We start from the raw sequence: 19,203 nt of genomic DNA, 5'->3' as shown, positions 1-19,203 counted from the left end.
CGGCGACTGCACAACATAGCAGCACGATACAGGTGCATTCATAAACAGCACATTCTTGCCATCGGCCATACTATGCTGAATACGCCGGTTCTCGTCCGATCCCCGAAGCTAAGCAGCATTGGGCTCGGTCAGTACTTGGGAGGGAGACCACCTGGGAACACCGAGTGCTGATGGCACCGTTCTTTTTGCTTTTTTATTGCGTGCTTCTATGACGTCTTGTTTTTTTTTTCATTTGCACAACGTGTGGGTGGTTGCATTTACTGTAACTTACGTTCAACTGGAGCCTGCTGGTAGAGCCAACGCCGAAATGTAACACCAACAATATTCAGGCCACTACACGATATTGTACGCGGAATGATGACGGTGGTAAGCGGTATACGTAATGATGCAAAATTTAGTCGCACAAGCTTCTAACCGCTTACTTATCACACCCGCATACAGCTCAATGACAACGCATCAATAAAGTGGCACCTTGTGGGCTGCAACGCGAGCAAAATGTGGCGCTCGCCCTCTTGTTTTTGTGAGCACTAGTACGCACGCATGCAGCGAACAACCACAAACGGAGTGATCAACGTACACGACACGTGCGTGTATTTTTCTCGGAAAGACTGCCGCGTACGTGCTGTAGCAATACATTCGGTGACTGCACAACATAGCAGCACGATACAGGTGCAGTCGTAAACAGCACATTCTTGCCATCGGCCGTACCATGCTGAATACGCCGGTTCTCGTCCGATCCCCGAAGCTAAGCAGCATTGGGCTCGGTCAGTACTTGGGAGGGAGACCACCTGGGAACACAGAGTGCTGATCGCACCGTTCGTTTTGCTTTTTTATTGCGTGCTTCTGTGACGTCTTGTTTTTTTTTCATTTGCACAACGTGTGGGTGGTTGCATTTACTGTAACTTACGTTCAACTGGAGCCTGCTGGTAGAGCCAACGCCGAAGTGTAACACCAACAATATTCAGGCCACTACACGATATTGTACGCGGAATGATGACGGTGGTAAGCGGTATACGTAATGATGCAAAATTTAGTCGCACAAGCTTCTAACCGCTTACTTATCACACCCGCATACAGCACAATGACAACGCATCAATAAAGTGGCATCTTGTGGGCTGCAACGCGCGCAAAATGTGGCCCTCGCCCTCTTGTTTTTGTGAGCACTAGCACGCACGCATGCAGCGAACAACCACAAACGGAGTGATCAACGTACACGACGCGTGCCTGTATTGTTCACGGAAAGACTGCCGCGTACGTGCTGTAGCAATACATTCGGCGACTGCACAACATAGCAGCACGATACAGGTGCAGTCGTAAACAGCACATTCTCGCCATCGGCCATACCATGCTGAATACGCCGGTTCTCGTCCGATCCCCGAAGCTAAGCAGCATTGGGCTCGGTCAGTACTTGGGAGGGAGACCACCTGCGAACACCGAGTGCTGATGGCACCGTTCTTTTTGCTTTTTTATTGCGTGCTTCTGTGACGTCTTGTTTTTTTTTTTCAGTTGCTTAAGGTGTGGGTGGTTGCATTTACTGTAACTTACGTTCAACTGGAGCCTGCTGGTAGAGCCAACGCCGAAGTGTAACACCAACAATATTCAGGCCACTACACGATATTGTACGCGGAATTATGACGGTGGTAAGCAGTATACGTAATGATGCAAAATTGAGTCGCACAAGCTTCTAACCGCTTACTTATCACACCCGCATACAGCTCAATGACAACGCATCAATAAAGTGGCACCTTGTGGGCTGCAACGCGCGCAAAATGTGGCGCTCGCACTCTTGTTTTTGTGAGCACTAGCACGCACGCATGCAGCGAACAACCACAAACGGAGTGATCAACGTACACGACGCGTGCGTGTATTGTTCACGGAAAGACTGCGGCGTACGTGCTGTAGCGATACATTCGGCGACTGAACAACATAGCAGCACGATACAGGTGCAGTCGTAAACAGCACATTCTCGCCATCGGCCATACCATGCTGAATACGCCGGTTCTCGTCCAATCCCCGAAGCTAAGCAGCATTGGGCTCGGTCAGTAATTGGGAGGGAGACCACCTGGGAACACCGAGTGCTGATTGCACCGTTCTTTTTGCTTTTTTATTGCGTGCTTCTGTGACGTCTTGTTTTTTTTCATTTGCACAACGTGTGGGTGGTTGCATTTACTGTAACTTACATTCAACTGGAGCCTGCTGGTAGAGCCAACGCCGAAGTGTAACACCAACAATATTCAGGCCACTACACGATATTGTACGCGGAATGATGACGGTGGTAAGCGGTATACGTAATGATGCAAAATTTAGTCTAACAAGCTTCTAACCGCTTACTTATCACACCCGCATACAGCTCAATGACAACGCATCAATAAAGTGGCACCTTGTGGGCTGCAACGCGCGCAAAATGTGGCGCTCCCACTCTTGTTTTTGTGAGCACTAGCACGCACGCATGCAGCGAACAACCACAAACGGAGTGATCAACGTACACGACGCGTGCCTGTATTGTTCACGGAAAGACTGCCGCGTACGTGCTGTAGCAATACATTCGGCGACTGCACAACATAGCAGCACGATACAGGTGCAGTCGTAAACAGCACATTCTCGCCATCGGCCATACCATGCTGAATACGCCGGTTCTCGTCCGATCCCCGAAGCTAAGCAGCATTGGGCTCGGTCAGTACTTGGGAGGGAGACCACCTGCGAACACCGAGTGCTGATGGCACCGTTCTTTTTGCTTTTTTATTGCGTGCTTCTGTGACGTCTTGTTTTTTTTTTCATTTGCTTAAGGTGTGGGTGGTTGCATTTACTGTAACTTACGTTCAACTGGAGCCTGCTGGTAGAGCCAACGCCGAAGTGTAACACCAACAATATTCAGGCCACTACACGATATGGTACGCGGAATTATGACGGTGGTAAGCAGTATACGTAATGATGCAAAATTGAGTCGCACAAGCTTCTAACCGCTTACTTATCACACCCGCATACAGCTCAATGACAACGCATCAATAAAGTGGCACCTTGTGGGCTGCAACGCGCGCAAAATGTGGCGCTCGCACTCTTGTTTTTGTGAGCACTAGCACGCACGCATGCAGCGAACAACCACAAACGGAGTGATCAACGTACACGACGCGTGCGTGTATTGTTCACGGAAAGACTGCCGCGTACGTGCTGTAGCGATACATTCGGCGACTGAACAACATAGCAGCACGATACAGGTGCAGTCGTAAACAGCACATTCTCGCCATCGGCCATACCATGCTGAATACGCCGGTTCTCGTCCAATCCCCGAAGCTAAGCAGCATTGGGCTCGGTCAGTAATTGGGAGGGAGACCACCTGGGAACACCGAGTGCTGATTGCACCGTTCTTTTTGCTTTTTTATTGCGTGCTTCTGTGACGTCTTGTTTTTTTTTCATTTGCACAACGTGTGGGTGGTTGCATTTACTGTAACTTACATTCAACTGGAGCCTGCTGGTAGAGCCAACGCCGAAGTGTAACACCAACAATATTCAGGCCACTACACGATATTGTACGCGGAATGATGACGGTGGTAAGCGGTATACGTAATGATGCAAAATTTAGTCTAACAAGCTTCTAACCGCTTACTTATCACACCCGCATACAGCTCAATGACAACGCATCAATAAAGTGGCACCTTGTGGGCTGCAACGCGCGCAAAATGTGGCGCTCCCACTCTTGTTTTTGTGAGCACTAGCACGCACGCATGCAGCGAACAACCACAAACGGAGTGATCAACGTACACGACGCGTGCCTGTATTGTTCACGGAAAGACTGCCGCGTACGTGCTGTAGCAATACATTCGGCGACTGCACAACATAGCAGCACGATACAGGTGCAGTCGTAAACAGCACATTCTCGCCATCGGCCATACCTTGCTGAATACGCCGGTTCTCGTCCGTTCCCGAAGCTAAGCAACATTGGGCTCGGTCAGTACTTGGGAAGGAGACCACCTGGGAACACCGAGTGCTGATGGCACCGGTTTTTTTTTGCTTTTTTATTGCGTGCTTCTGTGACGTCTTGTTTTTTTTTTTCATTTGCACAACGTGTGGGTGGTTGCATTTACTGTAACTTACGTTCAACTGGAGCCTGCTGGTAGGGCCAACGGCGAAGTGTAACACCAACAATATTCAGGCCACTACGCGATATTGTACGCGGAATGATGACGGTGGTAAGCGGTATACGTAATGATGCAAAATTTAGTCGCACAAGCTTCTAACCGCTTACTTATCACACCCGCATACAGCTCAATGACAACGCATCAATAAAGTGGCACCTTGTGGGCTGCAACGCGAGCAAAATGTGGCGCTCGCCCTCTTGTTTTTGTGAGCACTAGCACGCACGCATGCAGCGAACAACCACAAACGGAGTGATCAACGTACACGACGCGTGCGTGTATTGTTCACGGAAAGACTGCCGCGTACGTGCTGTAGCAATACATTCGGCGACCGCACAACATAGCAGCACGATACAGGTGCAGTCGCAAACAGCACATTCTCGCCATCGGCCATACCATGCTGAATACGCCGGTTCTCGTCCGATCCCCGAAGATAAGCAGCACTGGGCTCGGTCAGTACTTGGGAGGGAGACCACCTGGGAACACCGAGTGCTGATGGCACCGTTCTATATGCTTTTTTTTGCGTGCTTCTGTGACGTCTTGTTTTTTTTTTCATTTGCACAACGTGTGGGTGGTTGCATTTACTGTAACTTACGTTCAACTGGAGCCTGCTGGTAGAGCCAACGCCGAAGTGTAACACCAACAATATTCAGGCCACTACACGATATTGTACGCGGAATGATGACAGTGGTAACGGTATACGTAATGATGCAAAATTTAGTCGGACAACCTTCTAACCGCTTACTTATCACACCCGCATACAGCTCAATGACAACGCATCAATAAAGTGGCACCTTGTGGGCTGCAACGCGCGCAAAATGTGGCGCTCGCCCTCTTCTGTTTTGTGAGCTCTAGCACGCACGCATGCAGCGAACAACAATAAACGGAGTGATCAACGTACACGACGCGTGCGTGTATTGTTCACGGAAAGACTGCCGCGTACGTGCTGTAGCAATACATTCGGCGACTGCACAACATAGCAGCACGATACAGGTGCAGTCGTTAACACCACATTCTTGCCATCGGCCATACCATGCTGAATACGCCGGTTCTCGTCCGATCCCCGAAGCTAAGCAGCATTGGGCTCGGTCAGTACTTGGGAGGGAGACCACCTGGGAACACTGAGTGCTGATGGCAGCGTTCTTTTTGCTTTTTTATTGCGTGCTTCTGTGACGTCTTCTTTTTTTTCATTTGCACAACGTGTGGGTGCTTGCATTTACTGTAACTTACGTTCAACTGGAGCCTGCTGGTAGAGCCAACGCCGAAGTGTAACACCAACAATATTCAGGCCACTACACGATATTGTACGCGGAATGATGACGGTGGTAAGCGGTATACGTAATGATGCAAAATTTAGTCGGACAAGCTTCTAACCACTTACTTATCACACCCGCATACAGCTCAATGACAACGCATCAATAAAGTGGCACCTTGTGGGCTGCAACGCGCGCAAAATGTGGCGCTCGCCCTCTTCTTTTTGTGAGCACTAGCACGCACGCATGCAGCGAACAACAACAAACGGAGTGATCAACGTACACGACGCGTGCGTGTATTGTTCACGGAAAGACTGCGGCGTACGTGCTGTAGCGATACATTCGGCGACTGAACAACATAGCAGCACGATACAGGTGCAGTCGTAAACAGCACATTCTCGCCATCGGCCATACCATGCTGAATACGCCGGTTCTCGTCCAATCCCCGAAGCTAAGCAGCATTGGGCTCGGTCAGTAATTGGGAGGGAGACCACCTGGGAACACCGAGTGCTGATTGCACCGTTCTTTTTGCTTTTTTATTGCGTGCTTCTGTGACGTCTTGTTTTTTTTCATTTGCACAACGTGTGGGTGGTTGCATTTACTGTAACTTACATTCAACTGGAGCCTGCTGGTAGAGCCAACGCCGAAGTGTAACACCAACAATATTCAGGCCACTACACGATATTGTACGCGGAATGATGACGGTGGTAAGCGGTATACGTAATGATGCAAAATTTAGTCTAACAAGCTTCTAACCGCTTACTTATCACACCCGCATACAGCTCAATGACAACGCATCAATAAAGTGGCACCTTGTGGGCTGCAACGCGCGCAAAATGTGGCGCTCCCACTCTTGTTTTTGTGAGCACTAGCACGCACGCATGCAGCGAACAACCACAAACGGAGTGATCAACGTACACGACGCGTGCCTGTATTGTTCACGGAAAGACTGCCGCGTACGTGCTGTAGCAATACATTCGGCGACTGCACAACATAGCAGCACGATACAGGTGCAGTCGTAAACAGCACATTCTCGCCATCGGCCATACCATGCTGAATACGCCGGTTCTCGTCCGATCCCCGAAGCTAAGCAGCATTGGGCTCGGTCAGTACTTGGGAGGGAGACCACCTGCGAACACCGAGTGCTGATGGCACCGTTCTTTTTGCTTTTTTATTGCGTGCTTCTGTGACGTCTTGTTTTTTTTTTCATTTGCTTAAGGTGTGGGTGGTTGCATTTACTGTAACTTACGTTCAACTGGAGCCTGCTGGTAGAGCCAACGCCGAAGTGTAACACCAACAATATTCAGGCCACTACACGATATTGTACGCGGAATTATGACGGTGGTAAGCAGTATACGTAATGATGCAAAATTGAGTCGCACAAGCTTCTAACCGCTTACTTATCACACCCGCATACAGCTCAATGACAACGCATCAATAAAGTGGCACCTTGTGGGCTGCAACGCGCGCAAAATGTGGCGCTCGCACTCTTGTTTTTGTGAGCACTAGCACGCACGCATGCAGCGAACAACCACAAACGGAGTGATCAACGTACACGACGCGTGCGTGTATTGTTCACGGAAAGACTGCCGCGTACGTGCTGTAGCGATACATTCGGCGACTGAACAACATAGCAGCACGATACAGGTGCAGTCGTAAACAGCACATTCTCGCCATCGGCCATACCATGCTGAATACGCCGGTTCTCGTCCAATCCCCGAAGCTAAGCAGCATTGGGCTCGGTCAGTAATTGGGAGGGAGACCACCTGGGAACACCGAGTGCTGATTGCACCGTTCTTTTTGCTTTTTTATTGCGTGCTTCTGTGACGTCTTGTTTTTTTTTCATTTGCACAACGTGTGGGTGGTTGCATTTACTGTAACTTACATTCAACTGGAGCCTGCTGGTAGAGCCAACGCCGAAGTGTAACACCAACAATATTCAGGCCACTACACGATATTGTACGCGGAATGATGACGGTGGTAAGCGGTATACGTAATGATGCAAAATTTAGTCTAACAAGCTTCTAACCGCTTACTTATCACACCCGCATACAGCTCAATGACAACGCATCAATAAAGTGGCACCTTGTGGGCTGCAACGCGCGCAAAATGTGGCGCTCCCACTCTTGTTTTTGTGAGCACTAGCACGCACGCATGCAGCGAACAACCACAAACGGAGTGATCAACGTACACGACGCGTGCCTGTATTGTTCACGGAAAGACTGCCGCGTACGTGCTGTAGCAATACATTCGGCGACTGCACAACATAGCAGCACGATACAGGTGCAGTCGTAAACAGCACATTCTCGCCATCGGCCATACCTTGCTGAATACGCCGGTTCTCGTCCGTTCCCGAAGCTAAGCAACATTGGGCTCGGTCAGTACTTGGGAAGGAGACCACCTGGGAACACCGAGTGCTGATGGCACCGGTTTTTTTTTGCTTTTTTATTGCGTGCTTCTGTGACGTCTTGTTTTTTTTTTTTCATTTGCACAACGTGTGGGTGGTTGCATTTACTGTAACTTACGTTCAACTGGAGCCTGCTGGTAGGGCCAACGGCGAAGTGTAACTCCAACAATATTCAGGCCACTACGCGATATTGTACGCGGAATGATGACGGTGGTAAGCGGTATACGTAATGATGCAAAATTTAGTCGCACAAGCTTCTAACCGCTTACTTATCACACCCGCATACAGCTCAATGACAACGCATCAATAAAGTGGCACCTTGTGGGCTGCAACGCGAGCAAAATGTGGCGCTCGCCCTCTTGTTTTTGTGAGCACTAGCACGCACGCATGCAGCGAACAACCACAAACGGAGTGATCAACGTACACGACGCGTGCGTGTATTGTTCACGGAAAGACTGCCGCGTACGTGCTGTAGCAATACATTCGGCGACCGCACAACATAGCAGCACGATACAGGTGCAGTCGCAAACAGCACATTCTCGCCATCGGCCATACCATGCTGAATACGCCGGTTCTCGTCCGATCCCCGAAGATAAGCAGCACTGGGCTCGGTCAGTACTTGGGAGGGAGACCACCTGGGAACACCGAGTGCTGATGGCACCGTTCTATATGCTTTTTTTTGCGTGCTTCTGTGACGTCTTGTTTTTTTTTTCATTTGCACAACGTGTGGGTGGTTGCATTTACTGTAACTTACGTTCAACTGGAGCCTGCTGGTAGAGCCAACGCCGAAGTGTAACACCAACAATATTCAGGCCACTACACGATATTGTACGCGGAATGATGACAGTGGTAACGGTATACGTAATGATGCAAAATTTAGTCGGACAACCTTCTAACCGCTTACTTATCACACCCGCATACAGCTCAATGACAACGCATCAATAAAGTGGCACCTTGTGGGCTGCAACGCGCGCAAAATGTGGCGCTCGCCCTCTTCTGTTTTGTGAGCTCTAGCACGCACGCATGCAGCGAACAACAATAAACGGAGTGATCAACGTACACGACGCGTGCGTGTATTGTTCACGGAAAGACTGCCGCGTACGTGCTGTAGCAATACATTCGGCGACTGCACAACATAGCAGCACGATACAGGTGCAGTCGTTAACAGCACATTCTTGCCATCGGCCATACCCTGCTGAATACGCCGGTTCTCGTCCGATCCCCGAAGCTAAGCAGCATTGGGCTCGGTCAGTACTTGGGAGGGAGACCACCTGGGAACACTGAGTGCTGATGGCAGCGTTCTTTTTGCTTTTTTATTGCGTGCTTCTGTGACGTCTTGTTTTTTTTCATTTGCACAACGTGTGGGTGCTTGCATTTACTGTAACTTACGTTCAACTGGAGCCTGCTGGTAGAGCCAACGCCGAAGTGTAACACCAACAATATTCAGGCCACTACACGATATTGTACGCGGAATGATGACGGTGGTAAGCGGTATACGTAATGATGCAAAATTTAGTCGGACAAGCTTCTAACCACTTACTTATCACACCCGCATACAGCTCAATGACAACGCATCAATAAAGTGGCACCTTGTGGGCTGCAACGCGCGCAAAATGTGGCGCTCGCCCTCTTGTTTTTGTGAGCAGTAGCACGCACGCATGCAGCGAACAACCACAAACGGAGTGATCAACGTACACGACGCGTGCGTGTATTGTTCACGGAAAGACGGCCGCGTACGTGCTGCAGCAATACATTCGGCGACTGCACAACATAGCAGCACGATACAGGTGCAGTCGTAAACAGCACATTCTCGCCATCGGCCATACCATGCTGAATACGCCGGTTCTCGTCCGGTCCCCGAAGCTAAGCAGCATTGGGCTCGGTCAGTACTTGTGAGGGAGACCACCTGGGAACACAGAGTCCTGATTGCACCGTTCTTTTTGCTTTTTTATTGCGTGCTTCTGTGACGTCTTGTTTTTTTTTTCATTTGCACAACGTGTGGGTGGTTGCATTTACTGTAACTTACATTCAACTGGAGCCTGCTGGTAGAGCGAACGCCGAAGTGTAACACCAACAATATTCAGGCCACTACACGATATTGTACGCGGAATGATGACGGTGGTAAGCGGTATACGTAATGATGCAAAATTTAGTCGCACAAGCTTCTAACCGCTTACTTATCACACCCGCATACAGCTCAATGACAACGCATCAATAAAGTGGCACCTTGTGGGCTCCAACGCGCGCAAAATGTGGCGCTCGCCCTCTTCTTTTTGTGAGCACTAGCACGCACGCATGCAGCGAACAACAACAAACGGAGTGATCAACGTACACGACGCGTGCGTGTATTGTTCACGGAAAGACTGCCGCGTACGTGCTGTAGCAATACATTCGGCGACTGCACAACATAGCAGCACGATACAGGTGCCGTCGTAAAAAGCACATTCTCGCCATCGGCCATACCATGCTGAATACGCCGGTTCTCGTCCGGTCCCCGAAGCTAAGCAGCATTGGGCTCGGTCAGTACTTGTGAGGGAGACCACCTGGGAACACCGAGTCCTGATTGCACCGTTCTTTTTGCTTTTTTATTGCGTGCTTCTGTGACGTCTTGTTTTTTTTTCATTTGCACAACGTGTGGGTGGTTGCATTTACTGTAACTTACGTTCAACTGGAGCCTGCTGGTAGAGCGAACGCCGAAGTGTAACACCAAAAATATTCAGGCCACTACACGATATTGTACGCGGAATGATGACGGTGGTAAGCGGTATACGTAATGATGCAAAATTTAGTCGCACAAGCTTCTAACCGCTTACTTATCACACCCGCATACAGCTCAATGACAACGCATCAATAAAGTGGCACCTTGTGGGCTGCAACGCGCGCAAAATGTGGCGCTCGCCCTCTTCTTTTTGTGAGCACTAGCACGCACGCATGCAGCGAACAACAACAAACGGAGTGATCAACGTACACGACGCGTGCGTGTATTGTTCACGGAAAGACTGCCGCGTACGTGCTGTAGCAATACATTCGGCGACTGCACAACATAGCAGCACGATACAGGTGCCGTCGTAAACAGCACATTCTTGCCATCGGCCATACCATGCTGAATACGCCGGTTCTCGTCCGATCCCCGAAGCTAAGCAGCATTGGGCTCGATCAGTACTTGGGAGGGAGACCACCTGGGAACACCGAGTGCTGATTGCACCGTTCTTTTTGCTTTTTTATTGCGTGCTTCTGTGACGTCTTGTTTTTTTTTTCATTTGCACAACGTGTGGGTGGTTGCATTTACTGTAACTTACGTTCAACTGAAGCCTGCTGGTAGAGCCAACGCCGAAGTGTAACACCAACAATATTCAGGCCACTACACGATATTGTACGCGGAATGATGACGGTGGTAAGCGGTATACGTAATGATGCAAAATTTAGTCGCACAAGCTTCTAACCGCTTACTTATCACACCCGCATACAGCTCAATGACAACGCATCAATAAAGTGGCACCTTGTGGGCTGCAACGCGCGCAAAATGTGGCGCTCGCCCTCTTCTTTTTGTGAGCACTAGCACGCACGCATGCAGCGAACAACAACAAACGGAGTGATCAACGTACACGACGCGTGCGTGTATTGTTCACGGAAAGACTGCCGCGTACGTGCTGTAGCAATACATTCGGCGACTGCACAACATAGCAGCACGATACAGGTGCCGTCGTAAACAGCACATTCTTGCCATCGGCCATACCATGCTGAATACGCCGGTTCTCGTCCGATCCCCGAAGCTAAGCAGCATTGGGCTCGATCAGTACTTGGGAGGGAGACCACCTGGGAACACCGAGTGCTGATTGCACCGTTCTTTTTGCTTTTTTATTGCGTGCTTCTGTGACGTCTTGTTTTTTTTTCATTTGCACAACGTGTGGGTGGTTGCATTTACTGTAACTTACGTTCAACTGGAGCCTGCTGGTAGAGCCAACGCCGAAGTGTAACACCAACAATATTCAGGCCACTACACGATATTGTACGCGGAATGATGACGGTCGTAAGCGGTATACGTAATGATGCAAAATTTAGTCACACAAGCTTCTAACCGCTTACTTATCACACCCACATACAGCTCAATGACAACGCATCAATAAAGTGGCACCTTGTGGGCTGTAACGCGCGCAAAATGTGGCGCTCGCCCTCTTGTTTTTGTGAGCACTAGCACGCACGCATGCAGCGAACAACCACAAAAGGCGTGATCAACGTACACGACGCGTGCGTGTATTGTTCACGGAAAGACTGCCGCGTACGTGCTGTAGCAACACATTCGGCGACTGCACAACATAGCAGCACGATACAGGTGCAGTCGTAAACAGCACATCATTGCCATCGGCCATACCATGCTGAATAGGCCGGTTCTCGTCCGATCCCTGAAGCTAAGCAGCATTGGGCTCGGTCAGTACTTGGGAGGGAGACCACCTGGGAACAACGAGTGCTGATGGCACCGTTCTTTTTGCTTTTTTATTGCATGCTTCTGTGACGTCTTGTTTTTTTTTCATTTGCACAACGTGTGGGTGGTTGCATTTACTGTAACTTACGTTCAACTGGAGCCTGCTGGTAGAGCCAACGCCGAAGTGTAACACCAACAATATTCAGGCCACTACACAATCTTGTACGCGGAATGATGACGGTGGTAAGCGTTATACGTAATGATGCAAAATTTTGTCGCACAAGCTTCTAACCGCTTACTTATCACACCCGCATACAGCTCAATGACAACGCATCAATAAATTGGCACCTTGTGGGCTGCAACGCGCGCAAAATGTGGCCACTACACGATATTGTACGCGGAATGATGACGGTGGTAAGCGGTATACGTAATGATGCAAAATTTAGTCGCACAAGCTTCTAACCGCTTACTTATCACACCCGCATACAGCTCAATGACAACGCATCAATAAAGTGGCACCTTGTGGGCTGCAACGCGCGCAAAATGTGGCGCTCGACCTCTTGTTTTTGTGAGCACTAGGACGCACGCATGCAGCGAACAACCACAAACGGTGTGATCAACGTGCACGACGCGTGCGTGTATTGTTCACGGAAAGACTGCCGCGTACGTGCTGTAGCAATACATTCGGCGACTGCACAACATAGCAGCACGATACAGGTGCAGTCGTAAACAGCACATTCTCGCCATCGGCCATACCATGCTGAATACGCCGGTTCTCGTCCGATCCCCGAAGCTAAGCAGTGTTGGGATCGGTCAGTACTTGGGAGGGAGACCACCTGGGAACACCGAGTGCTGATGGCACCGTTCTTTTTCCTTTTTAATTGCGTGCTTCTGTGACGTCTTTCTTTTTTTCATTTGCACAACGTGTGGGTGGTTGCATTTACTGTAACTTACGTTCAACTGGAGCCTGCTGGTAGAGCCAACGCCGAAGTGTAACGCCAACAATATTCAGGCCACTACACGATATTGTACGCGGAATGATGACGGTGGTAAGCGGTATACGTAATGATGCAAAATTTTGTCGCACAAGCTTCTAACCGCTTACTTATCACACCCGCATACAGCTCAATTACAACGCATCAATAAAGTGGCACCTTGAGGGCTGCAACGCGCGCAAAATGTGGCGCTCGCCCTCTTGTTTTTGTGAGCACTAGTAGGCACGCATGCAGCGAACAACCACAAACGGAGTGATCAACGTACACGACACGTGCGTGTATTGTTCACGGAAAGACTGCCGCGTAGGTGCTGTAGCAATACATTCGGTGACTGTACAACATAGCAGCACGATTCAGGTGCAGTCGTAAACAGCACATTCTTGCCATCGGCCATACCATGCTGAATACGCCGGTTCTCGTCCGATCCCCGAAGCTAAGCAGCATTGGGCTCGGTCAGTACTTGGGAGGGAGACCACCTGGGAACACAGAGTGCTGATGGCACCGTTCGTTTTGCTTTTTTATTGCGTGCTTCTGTGACGTCTTGTTTTTTTTTTCATTTGCACAACGTGTGGGTGGTTGCATTTACTGTAACTTACGTTCAACTGGAGCCTGCTGGTAGAGCCAACGCCGAAGTGTAACACCAACAATATTCAGGCCACTACACGATATTGTACGCGGAATGATGACGGTGGTAAGCGGTATACGTAATGATGCAAAATTTAGTCGCACAAGCTTCTAACCGCTTACTTATCACACCCGCATACAGCTCAATGACAACGCATCAATAAAGTGGCACCTTGTGGGCTGCAACGCGCGCAAAATGTGGCCCTCGCCCTCTTGTTTTTGTGAGCACTAGCACGCACGCATGCAGCGAACAACCACAAACGGAGTGATCAACGTACACGACGCGTGCGTGTATTGTTTATTGTTCACGGAAAGACTGCCGCGTACGTGCTGTAGCAATACATTCGGCGACTGCACAACATAGCAGCACGATACAGGTGCATTCATAAACAGCACATTCTTGCCATCGGCCATACTATGCTGAATACGCCGGTTCTCGTCCGATCCCCGAAGCTAAGCAGCATTGGGCTCGGTCAGTACTTGGGAGGGAGACCACCTGGGAACACCGAGTGCTGATGGCACCGTTCTTTTTGCTTTTTTATTGCGTGCTTCTGTGACGTCTTGTTTTTTTTTCATTTGCACAACCTTTGGGTGGTTGCATTTACTGTAACTTACGTTCAACTGGAGCCTGCTGGTAGAGCCAACGCCGAAGTGTAACACCAACAATATTCAGGCCACTACACGATATTGTACGCGGAATGATGACGGTGGTAAGCGGTATACGTAATGATGCAAAATTTAGTCGCACAAGCTTCTAACCGCTTACTTATCACACCCGCATACAGCACAATGACAATGCATCAATAAAGTGGCACCTTGTGGGCTGCAACGCGCGCAAAATGTGGCCCTCGCCCTCTTGTTTTTGTGAGCACTAGCACGCACGCATGCAGCGAACAACCACAAACGGAGTGATCAACGTACACGACGCGTGCGTGTATTGTTTATTGTTCACGGAAAGACTGCCGCGTACGTGCTGTAGCAATACATTCGGCGACTGCACAACATAGCAGCACGATACAGGTGCAGTCGTAAACAGCACATTCTCGCCATCGGCCATACCATGCTGAATACGCCGGTTCTCGTCCGATCCCCGAAGCTAAGCAGCATTGGGATCGGTCAGTACTTGGGAGGGAGACCACCTGGGAACACCGAGTGCTGATGGCACCGTTCTTTTTGCTTTTTAATTGCGTGCTTCTGTGACGTCTTTCTTTTTTTCATTTGCACAACGTGTGGGTGGTTGCATTTACTGTAACTTACGTTCAACTGGAGCCTGCTGGTAGAGCCAACGCCGAAGTGTAACGCCAACAATATTCAGGCCACTACACGATATTGTACGCGGAATGATGACGGTGGTAAGCGGTATACGTAATGATGCAAAATTTTGTCGCACAAGCTTCTAACCGCTTACTTATCACACCCGCTTACAGCTCAATGACAACGTATCAATAAAGTGGCACCTTGTGGGCTGCAACGCGCGCAAAATGTGGCGCTCGCCCTCTTGTTTTTGTGAGCACTAGTAGGCACGCATGCAGCGAACAACCACAAACGGAGTGATCAACGTACACGACACGTGCGTGTATTGTTCACGGAAAGACTGCCGCGTACGTGCTGTAGCAATACATTCGGTGACTGCACAACATAGCAGCACGATACAGGTGCAGTCGTAAACAGCACATTCTTGCCATCGGCCATACCATGCTGAATACGCCGGTTCTCGTCCGATCCCCGAAGCTAAGCAGCATTGGCCTCGGTCAGTACTTGGGAGGGAGACCACCTGGGAACACAGAGTGCTGATGGCACCGTTCGTTTTGCTTTTTTATTGCGTGCTTCTGTGACGTCTTGTTTTTTTTTTCATTTGCACAACGTGTGGGTGGTTGCATTTACTGTAACTTACGTTCAACTGGAGCCTGCTGGTAGAGCCAACGCCGAAGTGTAACACCAACAATATTTAGGCCACTACACGATATTGTACGCGGAATGATGACGGTGGTAAGCGGTATACGTAATGATGCAAAATTTAGTCGCACAAGCTTCTAACCGCTTACTTATCACACCCGCATACAGCTCAATGACAACGCATCAATAAAGTGGCACCTTGTGGGCTGCAACGCGCGCAAAATGTGGCCCTCGCCCTCTTGTTTTTGTGAGCACTAGCACGCACGCATGCAGCGAACAACCACAAACGGAGTGATCAACGTACACGACGCGTGCGTGTATTGTTTATTGTTCACGGAAAGACTGCCGCGTACGTGCTGTAGCAATACATTCGGCGACTGCACAACATAGCAGCACGATACAGGTGCATTCATAAACAGCACATTCTTGCCATCGGCCATACTATGCTGAATACGCCGGTTCTCGTCCGATCCCCGAAGCTAAGCAGCATTGGGCTCGGTCAGTACTTGGGAGGGAGACCACCTGCGAACACCGAGTGCTGATGGCACCGTTCTTTTTGCTTTTTTATTGCGTGCTTCTCTGACGTCTTGTTTTTTTTTCATTTGCATAACGTTTGGGTGGTTGCATTTACTGTAACTTACGTTCAACTGGAGCCTGCTGGTAGAGCCAACGCCGAAGTGTAACACCAACAATATTCAGGCCACTACACGATATTGTACGCGGAATGATGACGGTGGTAAGCGGTATACGTAATGATGCAAAATTTAGTCGCACAAGCTTCTAACCGCTTACTTATCACACCCGCATACAGCACAATGACAATGCATCAATAAAGTGGCACCTTGTGGGCTGCAACGCGCGCAAAATGTGGCCCTCGCCCTCTTGTTTTTGTGAGCACTAGCACGCACGCATGCAGCGAACAACCACAAACGGAGTGATCAACGTACACGACGCGTGCGTGTATTGTTTATTGTTCACGGAAAGACTACCGCGTACGTGCTGTAGCAATACATTCGGCGACTGCACAACATAGCAGCACGATACAGGTGCAGTCGTAAACAGCACATTCTCGCCATCGGCCATACCATGCTGAATACGCCGGTTCTCGTCCGATCCCCGAAGCTAAGCAGCATTGGGATCGGTCAGTACTTGGGAGGGAGACCACCTGGGAACACCGAGTGCTGATGGCACCGTTCTTTTTGCTTTTTAATTGCGTGCTTCTGTGACGTCTTTCTTTTTTTCATTTGCACAACGTGTGGGTGGTTGCATTTACTGAAACTTACGTTCAACTGGAGCCTGCTGGTAGAGCCAACGCCGAAGTGTAACGCCAACAATATTCAGGCCACTACTCGATATTGTACGCGGAATGATGACGGTGGTAAGCGGTATACGTAATGATGCAAAATTTTGTCGCACAAGCTTCTAACCGCTTACTTATCACACCCGCATACAGCTCAATGACAACGCATCAATAAAGTGGCACCTTGTGGGCTGCAACGCGCGCAAAATGTGGCGCTCGCCCTCTTGTTTTTGTGAGCACTAGTAGGCACGCATGCAGCGAACAACCACAAACGGAGTGATCAACGTACACGACACGTGCGTGTATTGTTCACGGAAAGACTGCCGCGTACGTGCTGTAGCAATACATTCGGTGACTGCACAACATAGCAGCACGATACAGGTGCAGTCGTAAACAGCACATTCTTGCCATCGGCCATACTATGCTGAATACGCCGGTTCTCGTCCGATCCCCGAAGCTAAGCAGCATTGGGCTCGGTCAGTACTTGGGAGGGAGACCACCTGGGAACACCGAGTGCTGATGGCACCGTTCTTTTTGCTTTTTTATTGTGTGCTTCTCTGACGTCTTGTTTTTTTTTCATTTGCATAACGTTTGGGTGGTTGCATTTACTGTAACTTACGTTCAACTGGAGCCTGCTGGTAGAGCCAACGCCGTAGTGTAACACCAACAATATTCAGGCCACTACACGATATTGTACGCGGAATGATGACGGTGGTAAGCGGTATACGTAATGATGCAAAATTTAGTCGCACAAGCTTCTAACCGCTTACTTATCACACCCGCATACAGCACAATGACAATGCATCAATAAAGTGGCACCTTGTGGGCTGCAACGCGCGCAAAATGTGGCCCTCGCCCTCTTGTTTTTGTGAGCACTAGCACGCACGCATGCAGCGAACTACCACAAACGGAGTGATCAACGTACACGACGCGTGCGTGTATTGTTTATTGTTCACGGAAAGACTGCCGCGTACGTGCTGTAGCAATACATTCGGCGACTGCACAACATAGCAGCACGATACAGGTGCAGTCGTAAACAGCACATTCTCGCCATCGGCCATACCATGCTGAATACGCCGGTTCTCGTCCGATCCCCGAAGCTAAGCAGCATTGGGATCGGTCAGTACTTGGGAGGGAGACCTCCTGGGAACACCGAGTGCTGATGGCACCGTTCTTTTTCCTTTTTAATTGCGTGCTTCTGTGACGTCTTTCTTTTTTTCATTTGCACAACGTGTGGGTGGTTGCATTTACTGTAACTTACGTTCAACTGGAGCCTGCTGGTAGAGCCAACGCCGAAGTGTAACGCCAACAATATTCAGGCCACCACACGATATTGTACGCGGAATGATGACGGTGGTAAGCGGTATACGTAATGATGCAAAATTTTGTCGCACAAGCTTCTAACCGCTTACTTATCACACCCGCATACAGCTCAATGACAACGCATCAATAAAGTGGCACCTTGTGGGCTGCAACGCGCGCAAAATGTGGCGCTCGCCCTCTTGTTTTTGTGAGCACTAGTAGGCACGCATGCAGCGAACAACCACAAACGGAGTGATCAACGTACACGACACGTGCGTGTATTGTTCACGGAAAGACTGCCGCGTACGTGCTGTAGCAATACATTCGGTGACTGTACAACATAGCAGCACGATTCAGGTGCAGTGGTAAACAGCACGTTCTTGCCATCGGCCATACCATGCTGAATACGCCGGTTCTCGTCCGATCCCCGAAGCTAAGCAGCATTGGGCTCGGTCAGTACTTGGGAGGGAGACCACCTGGGAACACAGAGTGCTGATGGCACCGTTCGTTTTGCTTTTTTATTGCGTGCTTCTGTGACGTCTTGTTTTTTTTTTTCATTTGCACAACGTGTGGGTGGTTGCATTTACTGTAACTTACGTTCAACTGGAGCCTGCTGGTAGAGCCAACGCCGAAGTGTAACACCAACAATATTCAGGCCACTACACGATATTGTACGCGGAATGATGACGGTGGTAAGCGGTATACGTAATGATGCAAAATTTAGTCGCACAAGCTTCTAACCGCTTACTTATCACACCCGCATACAGCTCAATGACAACGCATCAATAAAGTGGCACCTTGTGGGCTGCAACGCGCGCAAAATGTGGCCCTCGCCCTCTTGTTTTTGTGAGCACTAGCACGCACGCATGC

The 19,203-nt window shown here is 49.6% G+C and overlaps 9 non-coding genes and 21 pseudogenes across 9 annotated transcripts; all 30 read left to right on the top strand.

Moving 5' to 3' along the window:
- Positions 1–57: 57 nt before the first annotated feature.
- On the top strand, positions 58–176 carry LOC142561058 (5S ribosomal RNA). The gene has a single exon (XR_012823589.1). It is a non-coding gene; the product is annotated as a 5S ribosomal RNA (ribosomal RNA).
- Positions 177–694: 518 nt separating this feature from the next.
- On the top strand, positions 695–813 carry LOC142562399 (5S ribosomal RNA; annotated as a pseudogene).
- A 517-nt stretch (positions 814–1,330) lies between these two features.
- LOC142561015 (5S ribosomal RNA) lies at positions 1,331–1,449 on the top strand. Its single transcript, XR_012823547.1, has one exon. It is a non-coding gene; the product is annotated as a 5S ribosomal RNA (ribosomal RNA).
- Positions 1,450–1,968: 519 nt separating this feature from the next.
- Positions 1,969–2,087, top strand: LOC142562411 (5S ribosomal RNA; annotated as a pseudogene).
- A 516-nt stretch (positions 2,088–2,603) lies between these two features.
- On the top strand, positions 2,604–2,722 carry LOC142561014 (5S ribosomal RNA). The gene has a single exon (XR_012823546.1). It is a non-coding gene; the product is annotated as a 5S ribosomal RNA (ribosomal RNA).
- Positions 2,723–3,240: 518 nt separating this feature from the next.
- LOC142562410 (5S ribosomal RNA) lies at positions 3,241–3,359 on the top strand (annotated as a pseudogene).
- Positions 3,360–3,876: 517 nt separating this feature from the next.
- Positions 3,877–3,994, top strand: LOC142562529 (5S ribosomal RNA; annotated as a pseudogene).
- Positions 3,995–4,515: 521 nt separating this feature from the next.
- Positions 4,516–4,634, top strand: LOC142562953 (5S ribosomal RNA). Its single transcript, XR_012824262.1, has one exon. It is a non-coding gene; the product is annotated as a 5S ribosomal RNA (ribosomal RNA).
- A 517-nt stretch (positions 4,635–5,151) lies between these two features.
- On the top strand, positions 5,152–5,270 carry LOC142561114 (5S ribosomal RNA). Its single transcript, XR_012823642.1, has one exon. It is a non-coding gene; the product is annotated as a 5S ribosomal RNA (ribosomal RNA).
- A 516-nt stretch (positions 5,271–5,786) lies between these two features.
- On the top strand, positions 5,787–5,905 carry LOC142562409 (5S ribosomal RNA; annotated as a pseudogene).
- A 516-nt stretch (positions 5,906–6,421) lies between these two features.
- On the top strand, positions 6,422–6,540 carry LOC142561012 (5S ribosomal RNA). The gene has a single exon (XR_012823544.1). It is a non-coding gene; the product is annotated as a 5S ribosomal RNA (ribosomal RNA).
- A 518-nt stretch (positions 6,541–7,058) lies between these two features.
- LOC142562407 (5S ribosomal RNA) lies at positions 7,059–7,177 on the top strand (annotated as a pseudogene).
- A 517-nt stretch (positions 7,178–7,694) lies between these two features.
- Positions 7,695–7,812, top strand: LOC142562528 (5S ribosomal RNA; annotated as a pseudogene).
- A 522-nt stretch (positions 7,813–8,334) lies between these two features.
- Positions 8,335–8,453, top strand: LOC142562952 (5S ribosomal RNA). The gene has a single exon (XR_012824261.1). It is a non-coding gene; the product is annotated as a 5S ribosomal RNA (ribosomal RNA).
- Positions 8,454–8,970: 517 nt separating this feature from the next.
- On the top strand, positions 8,971–9,089 carry LOC142561472 (5S ribosomal RNA; annotated as a pseudogene).
- Positions 9,090–9,605: 516 nt separating this feature from the next.
- Positions 9,606–9,724, top strand: LOC142562555 (5S ribosomal RNA; annotated as a pseudogene).
- A 518-nt stretch (positions 9,725–10,242) lies between these two features.
- LOC142562449 (5S ribosomal RNA) lies at positions 10,243–10,361 on the top strand (annotated as a pseudogene).
- Positions 10,362–10,878: 517 nt separating this feature from the next.
- LOC142561359 (5S ribosomal RNA) lies at positions 10,879–10,997 on the top strand (annotated as a pseudogene).
- Positions 10,998–11,515: 518 nt separating this feature from the next.
- LOC142561358 (5S ribosomal RNA) lies at positions 11,516–11,634 on the top strand (annotated as a pseudogene).
- A 517-nt stretch (positions 11,635–12,151) lies between these two features.
- On the top strand, positions 12,152–12,270 carry LOC142562239 (5S ribosomal RNA; annotated as a pseudogene).
- A 688-nt stretch (positions 12,271–12,958) lies between these two features.
- LOC142562151 (5S ribosomal RNA) lies at positions 12,959–13,077 on the top strand (annotated as a pseudogene).
- Positions 13,078–13,593: 516 nt separating this feature from the next.
- Positions 13,594–13,712, top strand: LOC142561600 (5S ribosomal RNA; annotated as a pseudogene).
- A 525-nt stretch (positions 13,713–14,237) lies between these two features.
- On the top strand, positions 14,238–14,356 carry LOC142561057 (5S ribosomal RNA). The gene has a single exon (XR_012823588.1). It is a non-coding gene; the product is annotated as a 5S ribosomal RNA (ribosomal RNA).
- A 524-nt stretch (positions 14,357–14,880) lies between these two features.
- On the top strand, positions 14,881–14,999 carry LOC142561703 (5S ribosomal RNA; annotated as a pseudogene).
- A 516-nt stretch (positions 15,000–15,515) lies between these two features.
- LOC142562158 (5S ribosomal RNA) lies at positions 15,516–15,634 on the top strand (annotated as a pseudogene).
- A 525-nt stretch (positions 15,635–16,159) lies between these two features.
- LOC142561507 (5S ribosomal RNA) lies at positions 16,160–16,278 on the top strand (annotated as a pseudogene).
- Positions 16,279–16,802: 524 nt separating this feature from the next.
- LOC142561702 (5S ribosomal RNA) lies at positions 16,803–16,921 on the top strand (annotated as a pseudogene).
- Positions 16,922–17,437: 516 nt separating this feature from the next.
- On the top strand, positions 17,438–17,556 carry LOC142561056 (5S ribosomal RNA). The gene has a single exon (XR_012823587.1). It is a non-coding gene; the product is annotated as a 5S ribosomal RNA (ribosomal RNA).
- Positions 17,557–18,080: 524 nt separating this feature from the next.
- Positions 18,081–18,199, top strand: LOC142561620 (5S ribosomal RNA; annotated as a pseudogene).
- Positions 18,200–18,715: 516 nt separating this feature from the next.
- Positions 18,716–18,834, top strand: LOC142561599 (5S ribosomal RNA; annotated as a pseudogene).
- Positions 18,835–19,203: the final 369 nt, after the last annotated feature.

This window comes from Dermacentor variabilis, chromosome 10 (genome assembly GCF_050947875.1).
Source record: "Dermacentor variabilis isolate Ectoservices chromosome 10, ASM5094787v1, whole genome shotgun sequence".
In the NCBI taxonomy this organism is placed as follows: Eukaryota; Metazoa; Arthropoda; class Arachnida; order Ixodida; family Ixodidae; genus Dermacentor; species Dermacentor variabilis.
This window is presented reverse-complemented; position numbering and strand designations above follow the sequence as displayed.